The sequence below is a fragment of the Schistocerca serialis genome, chromosome 3, assembly GCF_023864345.2.
Source record: "Schistocerca serialis cubense isolate TAMUIC-IGC-003099 chromosome 3, iqSchSeri2.2, whole genome shotgun sequence".
Taxonomy (NCBI): domain Eukaryota; kingdom Metazoa; phylum Arthropoda; class Insecta; order Orthoptera; family Acrididae; genus Schistocerca; species Schistocerca serialis.
Genome location: NC_064640.1, coordinates 645586262 through 645612034, shown reverse-complemented (window position 1 = coordinate 645612034; position 25773 = coordinate 645586262).

Here is a 25773-nt window from a genome sequence, read left to right as displayed (position 1 = left end):
AAAACACCTCTGTCCCTCTACCTCATATGAGCACTATTTCTTTACCCTGAGAAATTTCTTTCTTCTATGTACGAAAACCTTTTGAAGATGAGAGGATAGCCTCTAGCAGATATTATCATTCATAAATGAAGTTTTACCCTTGATAACTAGAACCAAAGCCAAATAGTCACAGCATCTAAACAAAAATTAAATCTCACTGTGAAAGGTCAATAAAGAAAACTCATTGTGAAATTATTTTATTGTCCACATGAGCTCAGCCAGAATTTTTTTTCTTTCACAATTTATAATTTCAACAACATCTTGGAGATGTGAAGACAGATTAAACAGGAAAAGGAAAATCTGAGTTTGAGATTAAAATAACCATGGGTGCAGAAGTAATTATTGTTTAACCTCATCTCAAAACCATAACACAGGGAAAAACAATTCTATAAATTCCCAGCCACATTAAGGAGCGACACATTGAAAAAGGACAAACTAATTTACAATTAAGCTGACACCTGTAGTTATTATTATCTCTGTGTTAATGACTGAATTAAACTGAAGCCAATTTTATTTTATCCAGGAGGATTACATGGTGTACAGTGATCGTACATGTAATATAGGACATGTCAAAAATACAAAAACCTTCATTATTACATACTTTCTATCTATTCTAACATCATTGATTATAATTAACAATATTTACAAATTTCATGTGATCTGTATTCATCGACACTGTCAAATTTATTTTCCATGAGATAGTCTTTAGATTCTCTGAAAACGTAGTGTCATGTACGTTGTCATGCAGTTTTTTTAAGGTAGACTTCTTAGTGATGCGATACCTGAGTACTGAGGTCCTTCTCCAAGCATTGTCGGTCAGTGGGGTATGCTTCGTATGTCATTCTTCCCCCATGTGTTGTGGGTGTGTACACTAGCATTTGTAGTCTTTTGTGACATACAGTACAGTTTTATACATGTACAAGGAGGAAAAAGTTAAGATACCTAGTCTTTTGAGCCAGTTCTGCATGTTTCAGAAGTCTTTCTTCCCAATAAGATTCTGACTTCTTTTTGTTGTGATGTGAACACCCTTTTTATTTCTTGATTCTTTGAGTTTCCCCACTCTATCACAACATACTGCAGGTACATTTCGGAGAGTCCATGGTATACTGTACACAGAAGCTGTTTGTCCACATACTGTGCTAGCTGCCTCATTATAAATATGCTGTAGCTAAGTTTCTTACAGATAGAATTAATATGTTGTTTCCAATTCAAGTCTTTATCCACAGTAATACCTAATAATCTAGTGAATTCTACTTATTCTAATCTCATTTCATCCACCTCCAAACCCATCTGCATAGCCTTATTTTTATTTCTGAACACTGCAACATAGTCTTTTTTTAGGTTCATAACAAGTCCACTTTCCAGGAGCCATTGAGCTGTGGTGTTTGCAGATATGTATAGTCTTCTCTCAAGCTGTGTCACAGTTTGGTCATTGTTCAGTATTGTCATGTAATCTGTAGACAATATTTTCTTCCCTTTGCCTTCAACACCTATGTAATTAACAGACAGATTAAACAGCAATGGCCCCATTATTGATCCCTGCAGCTCTCCATATTTGATAGTTCTGGTTTCTGACTGATATGCATCCCCTGTTGATACATATTGCTTCTTGTTACATAGCTATGATACCATCCACTTCCCTGCTTGCCCCTAAATACAACAGTTTTCCCATTTCCCTGCCAGTATTTCAAGGTCAATAGTGTCAAATGCTTTGGAGAGATCCAGAAACATTGCAGATACAACTTGTTTCTCATCTAAGGACTCTATAATGTATTCTATCAGACTAGCAATTGCTGATTCCATAGATCTACTCTTTCTGAAACCGTGATGTGATGGTATGAGAATTTTGTATTTAACCAGGTAATGAACTAATCTATAACACATAAGCATTTCCAAGATTTTTGAGAAACCTGATATCAATGAAACTGGCCTGTAGTTGCTTATCCACTTCCTTGTACACTGGTAGTACCATGCTTATCATCAGTATTTCTGGAAAAATTCCAGCTCTGATAGAGCTGTTTGCTTAGTCCAGCAATGGTGAGATTATTTTATCACTTAGGTTTATTACATGATTTGATATTTCGACATCGCCTGCTGATATCTTGGACTACAGTTTCTGTGTAGTTTTCCACAGTTCATCTTCTGTGTCTGATTTGTATTGTATTGTATTGTATTGTATTTATTGGTCCAGTAAATCTTACATGTACAGTACAGCACATCAGATATTGGACAGGTCAAAGTATATCTTATAATTAAAACACTTTAGAAACTAGAAAATTATGTTCACAAAATTTTACAGCACTTCATATACTGGGCAAGTCAATGTGTAAGTTATAATTAAACCACATTAGAAACTTGAAGTTTACAACTGAATACATGTATAAGCCAATATTAACGATTAAAGTATTTGCATGATCCTCACTTAAGCTCTAAGGATTTTTGAGGAACTCTTCTACACTATGAACTGACATGTACACTAGAGAATTACATTCACAGAATTTTGCTTCATATGCTGGGCAAGTCGCTATACAACTTATACTTGAACCCCATTATAAACTTGAGAATTACATCTGAATGTATTTATAGGCCAATATTAATGGTTACAGTATTTGCATAATCATCACTTAGACTCTCGAGGATTTTGGAGGAACTCTTCCACACTATAAAAGCAATGTGTCAACAGATATTCTTTTAATGCTGCTTTAAAATTTTTTACATCTGTCATTACTTTAATTTCTCTTGGCAATTTATTGTAGATAATTTTTCCATGGTGTAATGTTCCTTTTTGGCACAAACTGGTTTTTGTATGGAGTACATGAAAGTCAGTTTTCTGTCTTGTATTATGATGATGAACATTTTCATTTTTGGGGAGGATACTAGGATTTGTTATTGTATATTTCTTTATAAACATTGCACTTTCAAATAGGAAAATACACGGAAGGGGAAGAATCCCCATCCTTTTAAATAATGGTCTACATGGTTTGTTCCTTTTTATTCCAGCCATGATTCTCACTATTCTTTTTTGCATCCTGAAGAGTTTTAGGCAGGATGGCGAGTTACCCCAAAAAGTGATCCCATATTTTAGGACAGAATGTATATTAGAACAGTAAACTGTCATTAGACAGTCCTTATGACAGCAGTTTTCTAGCACTCTCATTAAATAACACATGGTACTTAGCTTCTTGAATATGTTGTCAATGTGAGTTTCCCATCTAAGATTATCCTGTAGCCAGACCCCCAGAAATTTTGTATTAGGCACACTTGCAATATCCGTGTCTGACATCTGAATTTTTATATCCTCTTCAATGTTTCTCTTGATATTATGAAAATTTAATGCTACTGTTTTGCTTTTATTTATTATTAGTTTGTTTTGGTTGAACCAGTTTACAACATTTGTTAATGCTTCAGACAGTCATGTCTGTAGTATCTCTGCAGTCTTCCCGCTGACTAATATGCTTGTGTCATCTGCAAACTGGATAGTGCTATGGTACTGGTTGGCTGATGTTAGGTCATTTATATATATCAAAAATAGGATAGGGCCCAGTACCGAGCCCTGCGGTACTCCATATTTTACTGCTTTATAATCAGAATAGTGTCTTGTTGATTTATTTTCTTTGTGAAAATGTATTTCTACTACTTGCTTGCGGTCAGTAAGATATGATCTAAGCCAGCTGTTAGGCATACCTCTGATACCAATTCTTTCAAGCTTCTGCAGCAATAGAGTGTGGTCTATGATGTCAAAAGCCTTAGACAGATCAAGGCATATGCCAGTTACTTTTTGTCCACTATCAATTTTTTCGAGTACTTCACCCAGAAATTCATATATTGCTGTTTCTGTTGATCGGCCTTTCCGGAAGCCATGTTGGGTTGTGGATAATATTTTGCACTTTTCTAGAAAATCTAGCAACCTCTTATGAAAAATTTTTTCTAGTATTTTAGAAAATGTAGATAGCAAGGCAATAGGTCTATAATTGGCTATGTCTTCTTTCTTACCCTTTTTGAACAGTGGTTTTAGTTTCACTGTCTTTAAGCAGGAAGGAAAGACTCCATTTGTTAATGAACTGTTGAAAATGTGGGCTAATGGTATTGCAATGAGGTCCCCCACATTTTTAATGACATAATCTGGAATCTCATCCACACCTGTTGAAAATTTTGTTTTTAACTCTCTTATTGATAGTATAATTTCCTTAGGGTTGGTTGGAGTAAGAAATAGAGAGTTGCAGTTTCTATTTTGATTGGATGGTGTTGTAGCAGGATTTTTATTTGAAGATTTTATGTCAGATAGTAATTTTTCACTAATATTTGCAAAGTATGTATTAAAAGCATTGGCTACTTCTTCTGGATTTGTAATTTTTTTGCCATCTTGGATTACCTGGAGATTTACATTTTGGGAGGTCTCGTTTCCTACTTGTTCTCTGACTATCTTCCACATGGCTTTCATTTTGTTCCTGGCCATTTTTATATGGTGATCATTTGTTGTTTTTTTTAGATTCTTTTATGACTTTGTGAAGCACTCTCTTATAATTCTTGAAATGCACCAGAAATTCTTCTGTAACATTTTGTGTTTTTGAGATTTCATAAAGTCTCCTCTTTTCAGTACATGATATTTTAATGCCTTTCGTCAGCCATGTAACATTTCTTTTTTTAGTTTTTAATGTTTGGTTTTTAACTGGAAAAGAAATATTGAAATAATGGGAGAATATTTCCATGAACATGTCAAACTTTTTACATGTGTCCTCATAGTTGTCTATATCATTCCATGTTTCTTTTTTCAGTAAGTGCCTTAAGTGTTCTAGGTTGTGCTTGCTAAAATTTCTACCTTTTCTTGTCATTTGTTGTTCAGTATTTCCTGCAGTGTCTACTGGGAATTCAATAAACTGTGCATAATGATCACTGAAACCTGTATTCATATTTCCAGATTTGTATAAATATTTATCTGTATTTATTAGTATCTGATCTATAGCACTGCTTGACGATTTGGTGACTCTGGTGGGGGATTTGATAGTTGTATGTATGTTGTAGGTTTTTAATAAGGCCTCAAGGTTTAATCTGTCTTTTGAGTTCTTATTGAATTCTATATTAAAATCACCACATATGATGGTTGTTTTACTAACTATTTTTATACTGTTAAGTGCCTTCTCAAGATTTTCAATGAAAGTAGTTACGTTTCCATCTGGGCTTCTATATATGCAAATAACAATTATATTTAAATTTGTCAGTTCTGTAGCAGAAATTTCGAAGTTTTGCTCTTCCCCTAGCTGGTTAGTGAACTTTAAATTTTCGTGTTTGACGTCCTCTCTAACATATATGCATGTTCCTCCATGCATGGAGGTTTTCCTACAAAAAAAAGATGAAAGAGTAAAGCCCTCTATCCTTGTGTGATGTAACATATTTTCGGATAACCAGTGCTCACTAACACATATAACAGACACTTCTTTTAGCTCATCTTCTAACAATATTTCTATCTCACTAACTTTATTTGATAAGGATTGTACATTTTGGTGCAGGAGCATAAATTTCGACGATGACTTATTTACTAGGTTGTTTTGGCCTACCTTATGTTCGACAGCTGCACATGACATATCATTTTTAACACTTTTACAATTGAAGTTTTCTTTCCAGAGCGATGTTTTAGAAGATGAAATCAACATTTCTCTGGAACCACTTGCCATAAAAAACGTTGTGGTTCTTTCCTGTTTCGTGTTGGGCGAGTTGACTTGTAGTGTGATGGCGTTTCTGCTGTAATTTTTGGAGTTGTAATTTGAGGAACCGCAACCAGGCTAGATGGGGATCCTCTTCTTGCCGCTTCAACACTTCCTGAAGTCATTGGAGTGATATTCTCTTTATTTGAAATTGGTGATTCCGTTGCTGCTGCTGCTGCAATTGGAGGCTGTACTAAGCCTGGCTGATTTCGGTTTAATTGTTCTATGATTGCATCGCACAGTGCTACTTTCCCTTTCGTGTTTCTGTGCAATCCATGGGTAGTGAAATTCTCTCTTTTTTGACTGTCTGCATTAATATATGTCACATTGCTGAAGAGCTTACATATTTTCTCGAACTTTCGGTTGGTTGCTTCGATTTCTGTATTCACACACGATGTTTTGATGAGATCATGTCTCATAGAGATGCTTATTACGAAAACTTTCATGTCCATAACTTTTGCCAATGTTTCCCTTAAAGATCGCAAAGCGAATTTTGCCTCGTTCTTGTAGACATCGTTTGCGCCAGCTAAAATAATGCAAGAGTTACAACTTCCATGGTTACTGTGTGTGTCAATATGCTGAGTAACTTCTGGCAGTGGAGCGCCTGGCTTCACAAATCCTATAACACTTTCATTTATTAATTTTTCGTTCATGATCTTTGCCAGTCCTTTTCCATGACTATCAGAAAATAAATAAATAATGCCAGCATCTTGTTTTTTACGTTGACTGTTTTCGTTTGTTGTTTTCGGTTCCGAAACTTTCGTTTGTATATCTGCTTCACTTTATCTGTTCGTTTTTTCTGATAGCACACTGACTCTGTTTTTGCACACGATATTAGAATCAGTCAATAACTTTCTTTGAGAATTTGACAGTTTACTTTTCACTACCGGTATGTTTGGAAGTTCGCGATTTCGAGGAAAGTTTGATCTGTTTTCATGCTTTTCTGCTACCATGCTATAGTTATTTGTTTGCACACGTTTTTGTTTACTTTCAGTTCCTTGCAACAGTTTTTCTTCAGATGGCTGTATTCCATGATTTACTACACTCGATTTTTGCACACTGTTTTTTTGTATTAAAGTTACACTGCTTCTTTGAGATTTATCTTGCTGGATAGAGTTTTCTTCGGTCACTGATTCCCATTTTCCTGTGGAGGCCGTGTCTTCTTGCTTCCCGTATTTTCCCGATTGAAGTTCTTTTATATCCTGTTTTAGAGTACCGATTATGAATTGTAGACTTTTTATACGTTCATTTAGCTTTGATATCTCGTCCTTACAACTCATACACGATTTCTTTTTTCCATCGAATTTTACTTTTTTGTGCGGAGATACACGATTTACTTTAACACTAGCCGCCATCTTTCCAAAGATTTCAAGAACATGGTTCCGCTTGATTTTTTTGATAACTTAGTAACCTTGTTTTGTTGACTATTTCCTTCCAATTTTAAGTTGTCTACCACATTTAGATAGTTATCATTGAATATGTTAGCTATTTCTTTACCATCTGTAAGCACTGTGCTGATTATTTTCATTGACCTGATATGTTTTTTTGTTTGATCTAGCTTTTCCCTGTCTTTCATCATTAATTGCATTCCAAGCTGCCTTTGTCTTGATTATCGAGTTCATTATGGTAGCATTAATTGCTCTTGATTTTTGCCTCTCCTATTATTTTTCTATATTTCTTTTGTACTATTTTATAATTTTCACTTCACCCCTCTGTCTCAGTTCCCAGATCTTCATTCACACTTCTATTATGTCACTGGTAATCTACTTTGTCTGATCCTACATCTTTTCTTGTATCTTTACTTTGGGGAATGTTACATTAAAATGGAGTTTAATTGTTGTAATTGAGAATCATATTTTTCATTTACCTTCTGTATCTGTAGGGCTTCATTCTACCCTTTTCTGCTTAATAATGCTCTAAAGATGTTAATATTTTGTTCGCTGATGTTCCTGATTTCTTTGGTTGTTTGTTTTGGTTTAGATATTATGTCCTTACCTCTGCATAAGCAGATCAGCTGTCCATGTGCTCAGGCATTTCTGTTTGGCCTACATGTGACTCATAGTTAGACTTACTACGGTAATATTAGTAATGATGTTGTCAATAACTGTCTGACTTTGAGAAGCCACACTTGTTGGTGCAGATATTGTTGCCATATTGTACTGTATTAACAATTCTTCAAAATCTTGTCTTGGTTTTGATTCTTTTCTCTTGTCAATATTGAAGTCTCCACATAGGGTACAATGTTTTTCTTCGTATTCATTCTCAGTAAGTTGGCCATTTTTTTTCAGAAAGATGCTAATATTGACACTTGGTGATCTGTACACACGAATCAATCTAAAGTCATCAGTCACTAAACCAGTATTTCAAAGTTTTTTTCTCTAGCTATAAGTAATCTCACGCTTTTACTGCCCGCAGTCTTTAGAGTCTTTCCTGTTTTAATATATATGGAAACCTCACCACCTTTATGTCTAGATGTACAGAAGTAACTGGATAAGATAATATAGTCCTTTATTGTCAAGTTAGCTACTTGGGTTTCATTTGGTCCACGTTCGCTGGTACATAGTATGTCTGGTCGTATTTCACTTAGGACTATTTCCCCTTCTAGTTTCTTGTTACGAACGTATTGAATCTTCTGATGTAGTACTTTTATATAACTTTTCTTTTGTTGACTTGCATATTGTGGGCGCGCATTCTGAGGGCAGATTCTGTAGTCCCTCCTTTTTAGTGTGGTGCTTATTTTTTGCTTTAATAGCTGCAGTAATTGGTTTTTCACCCCCATTAGACCATATTAGTTTCCCTTTCTTTTGATTGTTGTACAGATATCTGTAAACATTCTGCTGAATGTTAGAGACGCTAATCTGTTTATATCCGTGACATTCTTTCCGAGGCAGGTTTCAACTCAGAAGTTTGATTGGGTCTATAAAAACAGCACCAAGGCGATCACAGTGGTCTTTGACGGCGTAATTTACTTTGCAGATATATTTGTCACTCAGTGACCTTCTTTTTATATTACCACTAAGTATCAGCCTGGATCCGGTTTTGTATTTGTCTGCTTTGGTTTAGCATATTTTTAAAATCTTTGCTGAGTTGTTGCGTTCTAATTCCCGGTTTGACGTCGATTTTGCAGTTGGGTACAGCAATATTTCCCAGCAGCGAGTCACCAATTATTAGAAACTCATTTTCGTCCCTTTGCATTGCCGTGTTGTACTCTTTTCTTTTATTGTGTGTCACCGTCTGCCACTTGCATTTATCTACAGATTTTTGGCTTGCTGAGTTTATCGTGACTTGAGGAAACACTTGACGTGTGGTTTTCAGTGTTCGTAGGCGCACATGTATTTTCGCCGTCTTGCTTTTCCATTTGTTGTATATCACACACGCAGGACTGCCTTTCACGTCTTAATCTATCGTTTTCTTTCTTTATAGTGAATAATTCTGTTTTTAGTGGTTCAATTTCACTTTAAACTAGCTTTATAATTTCGCTTTTTGAGTTCACTGCACTTAAAAGATCGGCCGTTTCGTCACGTAAACAGCCGTGGCATGTCTACCGAAAGTCATCACTGATGAATTTCAAATTTACATTCGCGCACTTTTCGTGTAACCAGGAGTTGCATTTTACGCACAAAACACCTTCCATCACTCGCTTTTCACACTATCTCCACGAAGAACTGTTTATTTTTTGCCTTTTTAACGGCAGCGAAGTGTCACTACACTTTCCTATTGGCGCATTCTACAGAAATGTTCAAATGTGTGTGACTTCCTATGGGACCAAACTGCTGAGGTCATCAAACCCTAGACTTACACACTACTTAAACTAACTTATGCTAAGAACAACACACACCCATGCCCGAGGGAGGACTCAAACCTCCGGCGGGAGGGACCGCGCAATCAGTGACCGCGCTGCTCCTCTACACAATTCGAAACAATAGAAAAGTTAGAAGTCCTGTTGACAATGTTCCAGTTCAACATCACATGCAAACATTAGTGCACATGACAAAACAAATAAAAAGTGAAATGGAAGCGACAAAAATTGATGTGGAACTAATATCTAGTTCATTATTTCAAAAGTATGACTGTAGCCAATGGCTTTGAAAGGACAATGGAATCACCAACCCGTGTTGAGGTAAAATCGATAAAAATTTTATTACATAGTATTTTTTTTCTTTGTATGCGTGTCATTAACCAAATATCTGGCCCAAGTTCACGTAATTGGTACTTTTTCTGCTCCTTAGTTATTTTGCAATCAATTTACTGCATGCACTTACCTGCTTAATGGCCTTTCTGCATGAGGGAGGGGGGGAGAGATTAGTGACAGCTGCACTACCTTCCTGCCTGAAGTCTCTACCCTGCAACATACAGAAAATCTCAGCCACCTGTGACAAACAATACACTAAGAAATAATGTTAGAATCTGAAGAACAATTACAGTCATCAAAATACCTAATGTCTTTTAAGAACTGTAATAGACGAGTGCGTTATTTTAGCAAGTGAGCTGCTGTCCATGGAATTGTGTATTTCTGGCTGATGTCATAAAGACAAGGATGATGAGCCCTTATGATGAATATGGCATTCACGCATTGTCATACACGTATTTATAAGTAGGCTCTAGTTATGTGGCTTATAATGCTACTGAGTACACACAATTTGTGTGTCAGTTTTTGCTCTAATATGCCTTTTCATGAATGTCCTCCCAGGTCTCACAATTGAAAACACAAAACATCAGTTCCCATTACAAAGGAAACCAACAGCAAAACTGAACATTAATACACAACAGACCTAATCGTCCAACAGTAGGAAACAGGCAACTTTCGGATACACATTGCAGAGACTAATCACAGTTCCAGTAAATGGAGAGATCTGTATATAAGAACGGAACATAATCAAATCGATGCAGCAAAAATGTTGCAAATCAGATACAGTGAATCAAATCAGATAAATTGAAGTACAAATAAAACTTTAAGAGCAGAAAGGACAATATGGCAAGTATTGAGATTTAATAACAAAGAAGTATAGAATACAATGAATTACTATGACAGAAAAGCTAAAGTAGTCATGGCATGTAATTTTCCTTTAAATACTATTATTTCTTGGCACAGTGCATTTTCAAATTTTTGTAATGGAATAAGCAATAATTGTACCAGATACTATTACACAATAAAAACATTCTGCATCACGTTGGATTGTATAGTATAGAGTAAATGTATCTCCAGCGTAATGGATGTTCTCGCATTTAGTAAACCCTAGTTCCAAAAAATTCAGTAGTACATTCAACATTGAAATCTGTTAGTGGCAAGCATCAGTGGTGTGAATTTTAAAGTGTAATATTTGGTTTGAAATTTTTTTACAGTAGGAGCATAATTATAGTGCACTGTTCTCTTCAAATTCCTGTTAACAACACGTGAATCCAGTGTTGTATCTTGTATTTTATATTTGGAATGCTCTATGACCGTACTGTATCTTTTGACATTATACTGTATTTCAAAGTGGGAACTGAAGTGGACTAAACTAAATGTTGTTACATGTTGTCCCTGTGTTTGTCTTCTTTTCTAAAGTGAATATTTTCTTCTATTCCTTTTTTTCTACATTAAATATTCTGCACACTACATGACTGCCTTTCTAGTTACGAAGTATTTGTTATCAGTGTATTCACAACAACTGTATTCTCTAGTAACAAGTCATTAACACTTTCTCCTCTGTTCCCAAGTCACACAAAACAGATACTTCAAATAGAATGACATTCACACACATTCTTGAGATAATATGCAATGCAGTGGAAATCTTCCTCCAACGGAATAATCAGCGTAATGTAGTAGAATGGGTTAAAATAGGTTTACACCATTAGGTATAATTATTAATCACAGTAAGTATATGGATTTGGTATTTGCTTAATTGAGTTCTGAAGCCAACATCAGATACAATTAGTGGTTCTACAACTTCCACTGCATCAGTTTGGCCTATTCAGAGTACTTGCATAAAAAAAAAATTTGTTCTGGACACATTTGTAGTACAATATTAAATGCAGTGGAACTGTGCTCAAACTGTAATGAGTACTGATATATAATATGCAGCACAAATACGTTTTTATTGTTATTACTATTTTTTAAATCTACTATGTAGTAGCAGCACATCTCCAAGAGTGCAAGCTATATTTTCTGTGTTAAGATGTAGCAGCATTAAACAAATACAGAACCACATTTCTCACTACCTGTTTTGTAATGCCCTCCACTGTTATTAACATTTATTACCTCAAAACATATAATCATCATACTCATTCTCCAGAACACACTCATCCCAGATCCAAAACATTACATAAAACCCTTGTTCCTCCATCTCATATCATCACTATATCGTTACACTGAAATATCTACTCTGTGTACAGAAATAAATCTGTCCTTTTGTAATATGTGAACAGTGGGTGGATAGCTTCTTGTAAATATTACTGTATCTAAACACAGTGTTATCTTTCATAATAGTAACAAAGCACAACAGTCATAGCATCTAAACCAAAACTAATTTTCATTGGACGGTTAATAAAGGAATTGCACCATGAAAGTAGTCTATCATTCCTATGTGTTTAATCAGAATTTTTTTCCTTCCACAAGGTTTGGTTTGAATTACATCGTAGCAAAGTGATGATGGATCAGAAGGAAGGAAAAATTTGAGTCTGAGATTAAAATATTTGTAGATGCAGAACTGATTATTCTTTATATAACAATGGCAACTGTATGTACAGTCCCAGCTGTCAGTCACACATTGTACTCCAGGAAATCAATAACTTTGTTTGCCTTTATATCTTACTAAGATTTTACATTCTGTACCCACTCGTTACAACCAGCGACTATATGTGTGCTGAATTCACAGGCCAATGTCCAAGGGCAGTAGAGACTTGTACTAAGTCACTTTATAATCCTGTATACTTTGAAAAAGCATCAGTTAGCAGGACCATGTGTCTGCCTCCCGTGTTTGCCCGCAGAGAGATGCCCCTGGAGCTAACTCGCCTGTGATTATGCACTACTACTGAACAGACAGCTTTATGTTGTCTCCATTTGTCTCTCCTGTGTTTTAGATCTCCTCCACCACCAGTGGCTTAAACCATTTGCTCCTTCCTCTTTCATATTTCAGCTCTGCTTTCAAACAGACAGTTTCATGCTATCCTGCTTCTGTGTCTCTTTTGTGACGTGCATCTGTTCCCCTCTCTACTAATCAATTCTCACCCGTATCGTATCACTATTCCTTTAAAATTGTCTATATATCTGGCCAACCATACCTGTCACTCATGCAAACTGGCATACAGGAAATCTATATCCTTCCTGGAGATGTCCACTGTGATACCGACATCCTTTCCATCCTGAAATGGAACTTCAGAAGCGCAGTCTCCCACCTTCTGCACCAAAGGGGGACCTTACATTTGTGGCAAACAGTTTATACAACAGTCATCTGAGGCAAGCATGAGCATAAGCAGGGAGTGAATTCATGTTGTTTCTACACGTATGGAGCTGTTCGAATTGTTGTCAATGCTCACTACACAGGCGCTGTGACCTAAGCCCTGGCGGCCAAGTTGAGCAAGCCATGACACTACTGCATGCCTGCACTGTGGCTGCTGGGTAGACACCTTCTTTGCCAGCTATGACACCGTTGGCTGCCCACAGCCTGGCCACAGAGTCCACTACTTGTTAGTCTCATCTCATTGCTACATGTCACAATCTCTCCAAAGCCTGCCTACTCTGGATAAAGTCCACGGGCTCGCTACACTCTGGCTGCCACAGCCTTTCCAGATGTTGAGTGAGCACCTGTCGATGCCAGGCCATAGTCTGTGGCCACAAGCATGGCTCGTTGTCGTAGTCACACATTTCGCTGCTTCTTAAGGCATGTCCAAGTTGTGCAATCGGAGTTGGGCAATAAGTATCCCTGGTCAAGGCATTGATACAACCGTGTACCGCCATGGGGGTCCACATCCCACCACGCCATACAGCAGCTGAGTGTCGCTGTCACTATCCGTGACTAGCCGTGTGTTCTGGGGCAATGTCGCCATCTGAGCTGACAGCTATAACAATCGCTGTTACCACACTACTGACCTGCAAGTGTCAAGTTTGGTGCATCACATCTTATTCTGTCACACCACGCTAGTTATTGTAAGGGTCTTGACCACAAAGCATTTCATTTGCCAGCCAGCCAGCAGAGGATGTGGGAACACCAGGAAAAATATATTATTTTTTTTCCAGGTGCTGAGCACTAGGGAGATGGTGCAGCTTTCCTATATACGTATAACTCTTCTTGCAGTTTTAAGTCATACAAGGCCTATTGCATGATCGCAGGCGAAAGTCACTGCTGTGGGCTGCATTATCTTTAGAAGTGTATTTTCCAGATGTTGTTTCCTATATGACATTTCACAGGGTTTTACCTCGTTCTCCTGGAGTGATTGAGTATGTGAGTTGACGAACACAGAGATATGGCTTGGGTTGTGATATTTCTTCGATTTTCATTCCTTCTAGCATCACACTCGATTCTACACACTTTATTCCTCTCTTGTCCTGTCTGAAGTGATTACGCATTTAGACATCACTGGCAAATCGAGAATGCTCCTAAAGGCTATTGAAGTAACACATATTTACAGATATGGTGATTCGGTTACATTAGGAGAAGCGTATTTTTAGTTGGAATATGGCATTTGCCATGGTGCATGCCTCCGCTACCACAATTTCACTGTTATATGATGATGATATTTTTATGGTTTTATGATGTTTTACTAGTTGTATGACAATGATGTATATGATGCACTGGTATGCTAAATAATTAAATGATGACGGCGATATTGACGAAGGCACCTGTGAAGTTTTCATTTAGAGTTAAAAGCCAATCCCTAGATTTAGTCTCTGCGATATGCCACTAAAATACCTGAGCCTTGACTGAAAAACCACTTACGGTATTGTCACTGTTTCTAAAAAGAAGTGTTTTATGCAAGAGATTAAACAAACAGGTGCGAGCATATACTGAACAAAAACCCTGGTCCTGAACTCCAATTAATCTGCATATTTCCATCATTAGAAACCGAACTGTGTTTTTTAGTAACGATTCTACTTTCATGTAAGTTTCATGTATTTTAGAGTTGAGGCGATCTCTTCTTTGTGTTTCCTATCATCGTTTTCTGACGAGGTCACTGTGAAATGTACATGGTTCAGTCAATTAATGTACCCACCGCCTATGTAGCACGTCAGCATGCAATAACCACTCACAGATAACAAGCGGCAGCACTAGCAGAGGAGGATACACATAGTATGTCAGGGGGACACAGAAACAGTCTAGTCGTTGTCGCAATGTGGAAACAGAACGACTTATCTGAGTCCTAAATGGCATGATTATTGGCTTTTCAGCCAAAGGTGTAAGCATTTCAGAAACGGTGAAGTTTGTAAACTGTTAACATGCTGCTGTGGTTAAAGTATACCGTGCATGGCTAAATGGTGCTATCCGACACCAGCAACAAGGTAACTGTAGTGCACTATGGGACTTAGATGACGGGAGTGAACAACGGATGTGGAGAAGTCTTTGAGTGAATAGACGTGCAACCGTTGAGCAACTGGCCACTCTGGTGAACAATGGGGCTATCAACCATGTCTTTTCAACGACTGTTTAGTGAATGTTGCTGCAGATCGGCCTCTGCAGCAGGAACTTGGTTGAGGCATTCACACTGATTGCTGCTCATTGGCGATGAAGACTGGAATTTGTACGCCAGTGCTGCAACTGGACCTCCACTGAGTGGCGACAGGTAGCCTTTTCAGATGAATCACGTTTTATGCTCCATCAGACAGATGGCAGTTGGTGTGAGCAATGAGAAATATCTCACAGCAAAGGGTCCAGAAAAGAGGATGGAGTGTTATGATCGAGGTAATGTTTTCGTGGCAATACCTGAGTGATCTCATCACTCTGGAAGACAAAATCGATCAGCACAAGATGCACGTGTCTTTGTGCATCACGTCCACCCTTACATGCAGTTTGTTTTTCCTCAGTATAAGGATACGCAGTGGCAAAGTTCATGATTGCCAGATCAGTCGAGAAGTCTGCCACTGCTCCAACCACGCTAGCCTGCTAAGAGCCGAGTCACTGCACAACACTGTCAACTCCAGAATGGTATGCTGGGCTCTCAGCCACCAGGGTGGCCATGTAACGTAAGAAATAAGAGCCGCACTCGCCCTGGAGTTGCGCCACCAACTGTCAGTGACAGCTCTATGCAGAGAGACACCACAGGCATTCCATCCATTCAATAACCTAACGCAAAATGGAGTTGGTTGGTTGGTTTGGGGTTAAAGGGACCAAACTACTGGGTCATCAGTCCCTTTTTCTTCATGCAAACAAGGCTCAAGTGCAAATAATTCCCAAAAGGAGTCGGGGAAATGAAAAGGGCGTAAAACTAACAGGGAACCACACAGAAAGAAAAAATGAAAGAAACTAACCAAAACCGTAAAATGTACACTAAAAGGAAAAGTTTTGGAAGGTATTAAAATAACATATCAGATGGCCGAGGCTGGCTGATCACAAGAATAAAGACAGATGAACCAGCCACTCTGCAACACACTAAAATCTCCAGCCTAAAAGAGAAGGTGAGATGAACACACATAAGGGCAAGAAGAAAACCAAGGCAAACATACAGCAAAGAAAGAGTGAGGAAGAGTTAAAATGGAGGGAGGGTGGAGGTCTGGAAGAGAAAGCCAGGCGCCCACCCTTACATTGTGTGATAAAACCCCTCTTACGAATACAATGTAAAACAAACCAGCCACTGAGGCATTGTCGCCAATACCAAAGGTAGGGTGCTCAGAACGTTATAAGGCTGCCACAGGGCAGCTAAATTTGGGCAGTCCAACAAGATGTGGACGACAGTCATGTGGGATCGTAGAAGTTTTGATTCCCAACACTAGTATGTTGTTGTGACTGCATTGTAGCCACAGCCTGCATGAGCTCAGTTAGAATGACACAAAACTAGAAAAATACGGAAAGCACATTTCTAATTTAACTCAAATGATGGACAATCAAAATTCACATAAGCTCAAAATAACCTATACGGCCCCTTGTGCAAAAAAAAAATAAGTTCAGACACTAAAACTAAACTCCGTCCAAACAGGCCAGGAAGATCCAACGGTACCGACCGGCCATTGTGTCATCCTCAGCCCACGGGCACCACTGGATGTGGATATGGAGGGTCATGTGGTCAGCACACTACTCATCTAGGCATATGTCATTTACCAAACTGGACCCGCTACTTCTCGATCAAGTAGCTCCTCAGTTTGCCTCACAAGGGATGAGTGCACCCCGCTTGCCAACAGCGCTTGGCAGATCGGGCGATTACCCATCCAAGTGCTAGCCCAGCCCAACAGTGCTTAACTTCGGTGATATGATGGGAACCGGTGTTACCAGTGCAGCAAGGCCTTTGGCAAGTTCAGATACTAGGCTTACAAAATTCACGACAAAGAAAATTGTGTGAACAATGGATTATGAATATTTACCAACAGTAAAACAGCCTGACACCATAGTACTGTTTTAAACTGATTGTTCTCATATGCAGCACCCACGTAGCAACACATTTGAGAATGAAACATGCCCACACTTCCTTACACATCGAATAGTAGCCATCAAAAACGCGACAAATACATATGAGACGAAAGTATGATATTTTCTACTAGAATAGTGGTCGATTCTATCATTGTACACACTTCAAGACGAAAAACTGAACTATTTTCACAACAAAGTGTAGTGCCAACTAACGGCAGATGGCCATAGCTACACTCGTGACACAACACAGGTCACTACCTCCACCTGGTGGGGTGAATATGAACGATATACCTCACGAGTGCAAGCAGAGACCTAATGGGAAATCACATGGCTATGACAAGCATGGGAGAAAGTGATACATCACTGTAAAGCCACTATGATTCACACAAGTTTCTGTCGACTGTGGTTCTGCCTGGAGTGCCGATAGCTAGCCATCGCTGACAGCTAGAACTCATGTGCTTGGGTAGCTCAGTTGGTAGAGCACTTGCCCGCGAAAGGCAAAGGTCCTGAGTTCGAGTCTTGGTCCGGCACACAGTTTTAATCTGCCAGGAAGTTTCATATCAGCACACACTCCGCTGCAGAGTGAAAATCTCATTCTGGAGCAAGAACTCACGCTGGTCTGGCAGTATGTGATACACTCAGTGTCAGCTGTGTAAAAAATTACAGAGTATACACAGTAGCTTTTCTAACGCTTGTACCATCGTTCGAAGACTACAGATTATACTGCCTGGGCTACCTCAGGGTGTAATCTATGGTTTCCAAATGTCTATTGCCCTGTGGCCAAGCGGTTCTAGGCGCTTCAGTCCAGAACTGCGCTGCTGCTATGGTCGCAGGTCCTGCCTTGGGCATGGCTGTGTGTGATGTGCTTAGGTTAGTTACGTTTAAGTAGTTCTAAGTCTAGGGGACTGATGACCTCAGATGTGTTTAGAGCCATTTGAACCATTTTTGAACACCTCTTGCTGTTACCGTCTGTCTGTCTGTCTATCTGTCTGACTGCCTGGTTGCCTGCCGGCTACTGTTGTCTGTCCACCATCGCCACCATCCACCGTCCGTCCATCTGCCAGCCGAAGCTGAAGTTGTCTGTCTGTCTGTCTGCCTGCCTGCTTTGTCTGCCTGCTTGCCTGCTTGCTTGCCAGTCACTGTCGTCCATCCGCCATTGCTCAGTGCTCACCGCCACCTGCCCGTCTGTCAGCCGCTGCCAGTGTTGTTGTATGTCCGTCTGCCTGCCTGCCTGTTAGCCGCCACCCAGACCTCGCCGCCGCTGCCAGCCCAGGATGCTGAGCCTCTCCCCTTTTGCCATCGTAGTCCAGACACTGCCCAGAGGGATTCATCAAACCACCTTCACCGCCTGCCAGAGGGGCTGCCGCCCCCTCTCATGAAGGCTCCCTCGCCGCCATCACTGCCGTCACCACCGCTGCCATCCATGTGGTCTTCATCTGCCACTTACACACCACCAGTACTGGGACAAGGGGATGCTACCCCAAGGGGGGACGCTACCCTAAAGTACCGTTATCCAAGATGGCGGCTGTGACGTCACGTGAAGACATCATCTAAGATGGCGCATGAGGCATCATTCAATATGGCGGATTTTGGCAGGAAGTTTCATTTTGGGCGGGAAGATAGGTCAATTGGGCTACCTCCACGAACCTAACCCCTTCCCTCCCCAGAAAATGGTGGGAAGTTCAAATTCCATCAGGATAATACAGCATCTACTAACGTAAGAAAAATGGCTGGCTACCTCCACTAACCCAAGTCATCTGACCACCACCTCTTCCCAGAGATTGGTGCGAAGTTTGGATATTGGCGGTAAAGAAAGGTCACTTGGGCTATCTCTACTAACCTAAGAAAATAGTGGGAAAGAAAGGGCACTTGGATACCTCCACTACCCTAACTCGCCTGACCACCACCTCGTCCTAGGAAATGGTGGGGGAGGACTCGACCTGTGCTGGACATAAGTCTTTATTTTGTATGCACCAGTCTTTATTTAAACAATTTGATGCAGTACAGCCATCCAGTGTGTTCACCATGAGGTCCGGACTTCAACTGGCCTAGTACACAGTATAGCCGCCAGTGGGTGCTCTCATCCCTGGCGTAAGCGAAGATGACGGCCATGACATCAGCTGATGACACAAGTACCATTATCCAAGATGGCAGGAAACAGAGTGTTCGGTACGAGGTCTGGCCATTGTACACAGTACCGCCACCAAAGTTGCTGTCGTCCGTTCCATGATGTAATGCAAGACAGTGGGGGAAAATGGCGGGAAACAGTGTGGTCGACACGAGGTATGGGCATAGTACACAGTACTGTCACCAGAGGATGCTGTCGTTGGTTCCGTGACATAACCCAAGATGACTCTCTAGGGGGGAAAATGACAGCCTGTGCCAGGCTGCTGGAGAGAGGAAGGAGTGAACTTTATTTATTTTGGAACAATTTATTTAGGGATGGTTTTGAGATAGTATATTCATCACACTGATACAAAACACATACTCTGACATGCTTGGGGTCACAAAACACAGCCCAAAGATCTGTAAACTACCCCTAAATAACGCTCTGCAGATACGCAAACAACTTCAAAATTACCTAAATAAATTCAGTACAGATATGCAAACTCCTCCTAAATAATACAGTAGAGTGATATGCAAACACGAAATCAACTAGCAAACTGTTCAAATAATGCATAGCACAGCCTACAGACCTGCTCGCAAAATAATGCAACAGACGCAAACAACATATGCAGGCTCCACCCACTGCCCCCTGTCCAGCAGGTCACACAGAAGCCAATCACACACACTCCCAGGTGTCAGGATGCACTGGTACCCCCGACAAACAGATGCACAGCTGCCCGTTCGGTTCCTGCAAGCATGAGGTGGCAACATCCCTTTCATATGTGGTACCTGAGAAATTCGTCTTAAAATAAGTGTTCTCCTAGGCACTGTTGCTCACTCGATTGGACGGGGGAGAAAACCTAGTTCCAGAGCGCAGACGCTCCAAAGGCACACCTGCGTCAATGCCGTCGCTAGCCAGCGCTGGATGCAAGCCACCAGGAGCCATCACTCTCACTCGGCTGCCGATGGCATGTGAAAGTTCTTCGAGTGTTATACTGATGTCACATGTATATCTAAATAAGCGCCAAATCATCCTCTGGAATGCACGAGCATGTGTTTACTGTTTCTGGCATGATGATGCATAGCTGCAGTGCGGGTCCAGTGGGAGCACCGTTCATCACTGTTGCAGATGAGACTTTCAGTGCTAAAATTATTTTGCACAAATCGCTAAATTACACTGACAGTTAAACCCACAAAAGTTGTCTACAGATCATCAAATATATACAAGACTCAGAAGACTATTGGAAGGCAGGAACATATTTACCAGTGTAACTACAATTAAATATTACGATTGCTGCTACTGTCTGACGCCGATGAATGTACAGGTAATGTCTCCTCCTCTCTCATACCCTCGTGGTTATCAATGTGCTGAATCTATATGTCCCTCACGGTAGGACACACACTCATCGTCTCTGGTCATGCCACAACATAAGCCACAGTAACTTTACACTGCAACATATACACATTTTACACAAACAATGCAGTTATCTTTTATATCTGTACAGAGCCCGAAAAAATTATGGTATGCCTACACTCACACTGGCTATATGTCTCGATTCTCCTCAATCCTAGGAAATTATCTTACAAAGTCTTACATTCAGCGCTTCTGGAAGGTGCTGCATCCTGCCAAGATTCTCTCAAAGAAATGTTATGACAGACGGGAGTCTGGCACTATGTGTGATAATGAATACCGCACCAGCGGACGTAATGCTTGGAAAGACATCACCGATGCGGGTTGGTGTATTGTAATCATGATCACTATCGATAGAACAACAAGGAAAATGCGAATTCGTTCTTCCTCGCGGTCCTAACGTGGCACCCCATCCATCACATGTTACTCTTCCTGCTTTCAACATACACAAACGTTCTCACTGCTATGTAGAGACTCCTATACCCCAGCACAAAGGATGTCTTGTGAATGAATGGGGGATTATGGCTGGCTCTTATCGAAATTACTTGCCGAATTAAGACTTTCAGCGGGTAAAAAGTATTTTACACTGATCGCCATATTGCACCGACAACTAAACCCCGAAAAGTGTCCTACAGTTCGTTAAATACGGAAAGACTCTTACTCAATCACACTACTCTCCCACTGAGGACAAGAGCTTGAATATTATAGCTCGAAACAGATCTCCAACCCAGCAATATATCACCGCGTACCATGTCGATGTATTAAACATACAATTCATATCCTGCGCCATACAAAATCAGTCCTTTTACGTCATTTGTACATTTACCATGAAGACAGACAGCACCGTATACACTCCTCGCAGCGCTAGATATATCCCTGTGAGGTCGGTGGTCATGCACCCCTGATGGGTGACCAGAGCACTCTCAGCAGACCAAAGTCTCACTCAGAACTGTTCTACAAATTCACGTTCGTTCCCCCTCAACACAAACACATTACTGTTTCTGGTCTGGACCTGCTTATTTGCTTGCTTTTCTACACCCATCTCCAGACTCTGGGATTACATTTTCTTAGGTTAGTAGAGATAGCCCAAGTGACCTTTCATGACCAACAAAGTTCAAACTTCGCGCCAATCCCTAGGAAGAGGTGGCGGTTGGATGACTTGGGTTGGTGGAGGCAGACCAACTGCCCTTTCTTTCCAGCCATTTTTCTTACATTAGTAGAGGCTGCAATGTCCTGATGGAATTTGAACTTCCTGCCATTTTCTGCGAGGAAGGGGTTAGGTTAGTGGAGGTACGCAATTTACCTATATCCCCCCCCCCCCAAATTCAAACTTCCGTCAAAATCCGCCATGTTGCATGATGTCACAGCCGTCATATTGGATGACATCAACAGATGACATCACAGCTATCATCTTAGATAACGGTACTTTGGCTGCCTGTAAGAGCCCCCTACCTGTCCCCACTGCAAAGCTTCCCACTTCTTGAAGAACTGCCCAACCTCGCCTCTCCCTCCCTCCTGTAATACCTATAACGAACACCATCCTACCTAGTCATCAAAATGTAAAGCAAAACCTCCTCCCGTCGCCCTGAGCTCACCGTTCCTGTCCGCCCCATCAATGACCTCATCCACCCCAACAACTCGCTCCGCCCTCTCCCAGTTGCAGAAGACATCATCTCCTTTGTCACCATAGTCCTGCAAAACATACACCCCTTAAAACACCTCCACATCCTTTCCCAAATTGCCCTTGCTGCCTTTTCCATCTTCCACCTCACCACCTATGCCATCTACTCCCACAACTAGGTCCACTTCACCTTCACCCCCCTCACTGCCGTTGTCTAAATCTCCCCTACCATGGCGAGACAACATTACAGCATCCTTTACCATAATATCCACTCCCAACCCACCCACAAACTCCTCTTTCTCCACACCCTCCATCGTCACCTCATGGATGGCTTCCTTGCCCAATACACCCAACCTGAATCCAACACCACTCCCGACGTGATCCTACCCTCTCCCAACCTCCTTTGGCGCATCACTGCGGATGTCCTTGACCTAATTGGCAGTGACCATCCCCCTGTCCTCCACACTACTCTGATGTTGCCATCCCCGCCACATTCCCCACCCTGGCATTCAAACTTGCCCATGACTACTCCCACACCAACTGGGATGCCTACAGGGAATCCACACACACCTAGGCTGAACGCCATGACCCTACCCTCCATCTCCCAATGACATCTCCTGAACCGCTGCCTTCCTCCACCAGACCTTGTCTGATGCCATCGCCACCCACATCCCTACCAAAGCCATCCACACTCACTACCCGACCCTGCCCTCCCAGGCCATCCTTCTCCTTCACGAATCCTGTCACCTCCACTGACACTTCCTCCACACTCATGACAGTGACACACTCACTTGCCACTGGCAATTACGACACATTAGCAATATGCTTACTGTGAAGAAACGCTGTGCCTGGCGACAGACATTCACACAACTCAACGCCACACTCCCAATAAACTCTTCCAAGTATTGGTCTGCTTCCCACTGCCTTACTGGCAACTGCCTCCAACACAGTACCCTCTCCTCCTTGATGATAATCCCTTTCCTGACAACCTCAGTAAGGCCAACCACTTTGCCTCCCACCTATCTGATGTCTTTTCCATTCCAGATGACCCCCAATTTGATTATTCCCTCTTCCTCACATCATCATGCTACGCAGGACATCAGCCTCACACTCCGCACTAAACACAACACTCCTTCAGGCCACGACTGCATTGCCTACTGCTATCTCAAACACTGCCCTCCCTCCTTCCTTGCTGCGCTCTACAACGTAATCCTTGCCAGTGGCTTCTACCCTGACCTGTGGAAAACCTCCCATATCCCAAGAAGCCTCCATCTGATGTCTCTTTCTACCACCTTATATGTCTCAACTCGGTGTTTAGCAAGCTCTAGGAATCCATCCTTACCTCGCGCATCCACCACCACCTCCACTGACACCACCTCCTCACCAACACCCATTGTGGTTTTTGACCTTCCTTCTCTGCCGATGACCAACACCCATGCCTCAATCATCTCCTCTCCCTCCAGTTTAACCCCCGTTGCTTCACTACTTTTGTCTCCCTAGACCTTGAAAAGGTCTACGACTGTGTATGGCATCCCGGTCTCCTGTTTAAACTCCAGACCTACGCCCATCCTTTCAGTTATGTCTGTCTGATTGCCTCCTTCCTCTCCCACCGCCCCTCCCATTTTACCATCCATTACGCCAATTCCCGCATCTTCTACCCCTCCACGAGTGTACCCCAGGGCTATGTCCTCTCGCCTCTTCTCTACCTCCTGTGTAAGGCAGATATGCCCTAACCCCCCCCCCCTCTCTGTTCCACCTCCTGCAGTATGTCGATGACACCACCTTCCTTGCCCTTGCTCCTACCCTTCAACAGTCCCAGTGCCTTCTCCAGAATCACCTTGACCTTTTTGCCACATGTTGTAACCAGTGGCTCCTCAATCAATCCTTCAAAGACCCAGGCAATCATCGTAGGTCATACCACTCGCTTGTTCCGGCTCCTTGATTTTTCCCTTACCATCTGTGCTTGTCCTGTCTGCCTCTCCCCCACCCTCACCTACCTTGGACTCATCACTGACTGAAACCTCATCTGGATCCCTCATCTACACTCTATCCAATCCAAAGCCCACAATCGCCTCCATCTCCATAAACTCCTCTCTGGCTGGATATGGGGTTGAACCCCTCTACCATCCACCACACCTACAAATCCTTAATCCATACCATCCTCTGTTATGCCAGTCCCACCTGGATATCTGCCCCCCTCCCCCAAATTCTATGAGTCATTCCAGATCCTCGAGCACCAAGCACTCCATCTCACCTTCCGTATACGCCTCCTGTCCCCCATCTGATATTCTATGACCTCATTCCTTTCCCCCATCTGCCCCTTTTCCTTCAACATGTCCATGTCCTCTACACCTCTCGCCAACTTGATCCCCCTCATCCCCTGTTTGCTCCTCTCCTCTGCGACCCCCTGCTTCGTCTTCACCATTGTGTCCTCCCTACCCTCCACCACTACACCCTTCACCTCCTTTCCCGAGCTGGCTTCCATCAACTCCCCCTCCTGGATGATGCCCTCTCTCCCTCCATTTATCCCTCCTATCAACTGTGATCCTCACCTCCCCCTCCATCCCTCTGTCCTTTTCCCGGGTTCCCTCTCCCTCCCCCCCCTTCCATTCCGATTTTTCTCCACCTACCCACTCGTTGACTCCATTCTCTCCCCTGAGTCTTTTTTCTTTCACCACCACTGTCTTCATCACTCCTTTCTTGTGTCTGTCCTGCTCCACATCCCTTGATACTGTGCCCTCTCCCTCAATTGGCTCCCCCCCTTCCCCCCCCCCCCCCCATCTGTCTGGTTCCTCCCCCCATACCCAAATGCCTTTGTTCTCTACAGTGCAGTGTTTTCTGTACGTGTTCAGTGTTGTGCGTCCCCTTTTTACAGTGCTGCAAACAGAAACCGGACCGTTGCAGTGTTTTTTAATTGTGTCTGTCTATTTCCTCAGTGTCTTTAATCAGCATCACTGACATCTTTGTTTTTTATGGTTTCTTCACAAATTTTTCGCCATGTACCAGTTTTAAAGTCACCGTTTTATCACCTCTTTTTATTGTTATATCTCCTCATTATGTTTCTTAACTTCATCTGTAGGCTGTAGAGCGGCGTATTATGCTGCTGCCAACCCCCCCTCCCCCCCCCCCTGCCCCATCAGGGGAATCGAAATACAATAAATCAAAGAAAGGCTTGTACCTTAGCAGAAGGAGTGTGAAAGTCTCTAGCGTGGAATAGTACGAAAATTTCAGATGTTACTTTCTTCACATTACACAACAGTGCACCACTTCACATCATTTAGGAATAAATTGAAACAATTCTCAAGGCACTGGATATAGTATCGGAAAAGCCTATCACTTTGCTGACCACAAAAGATC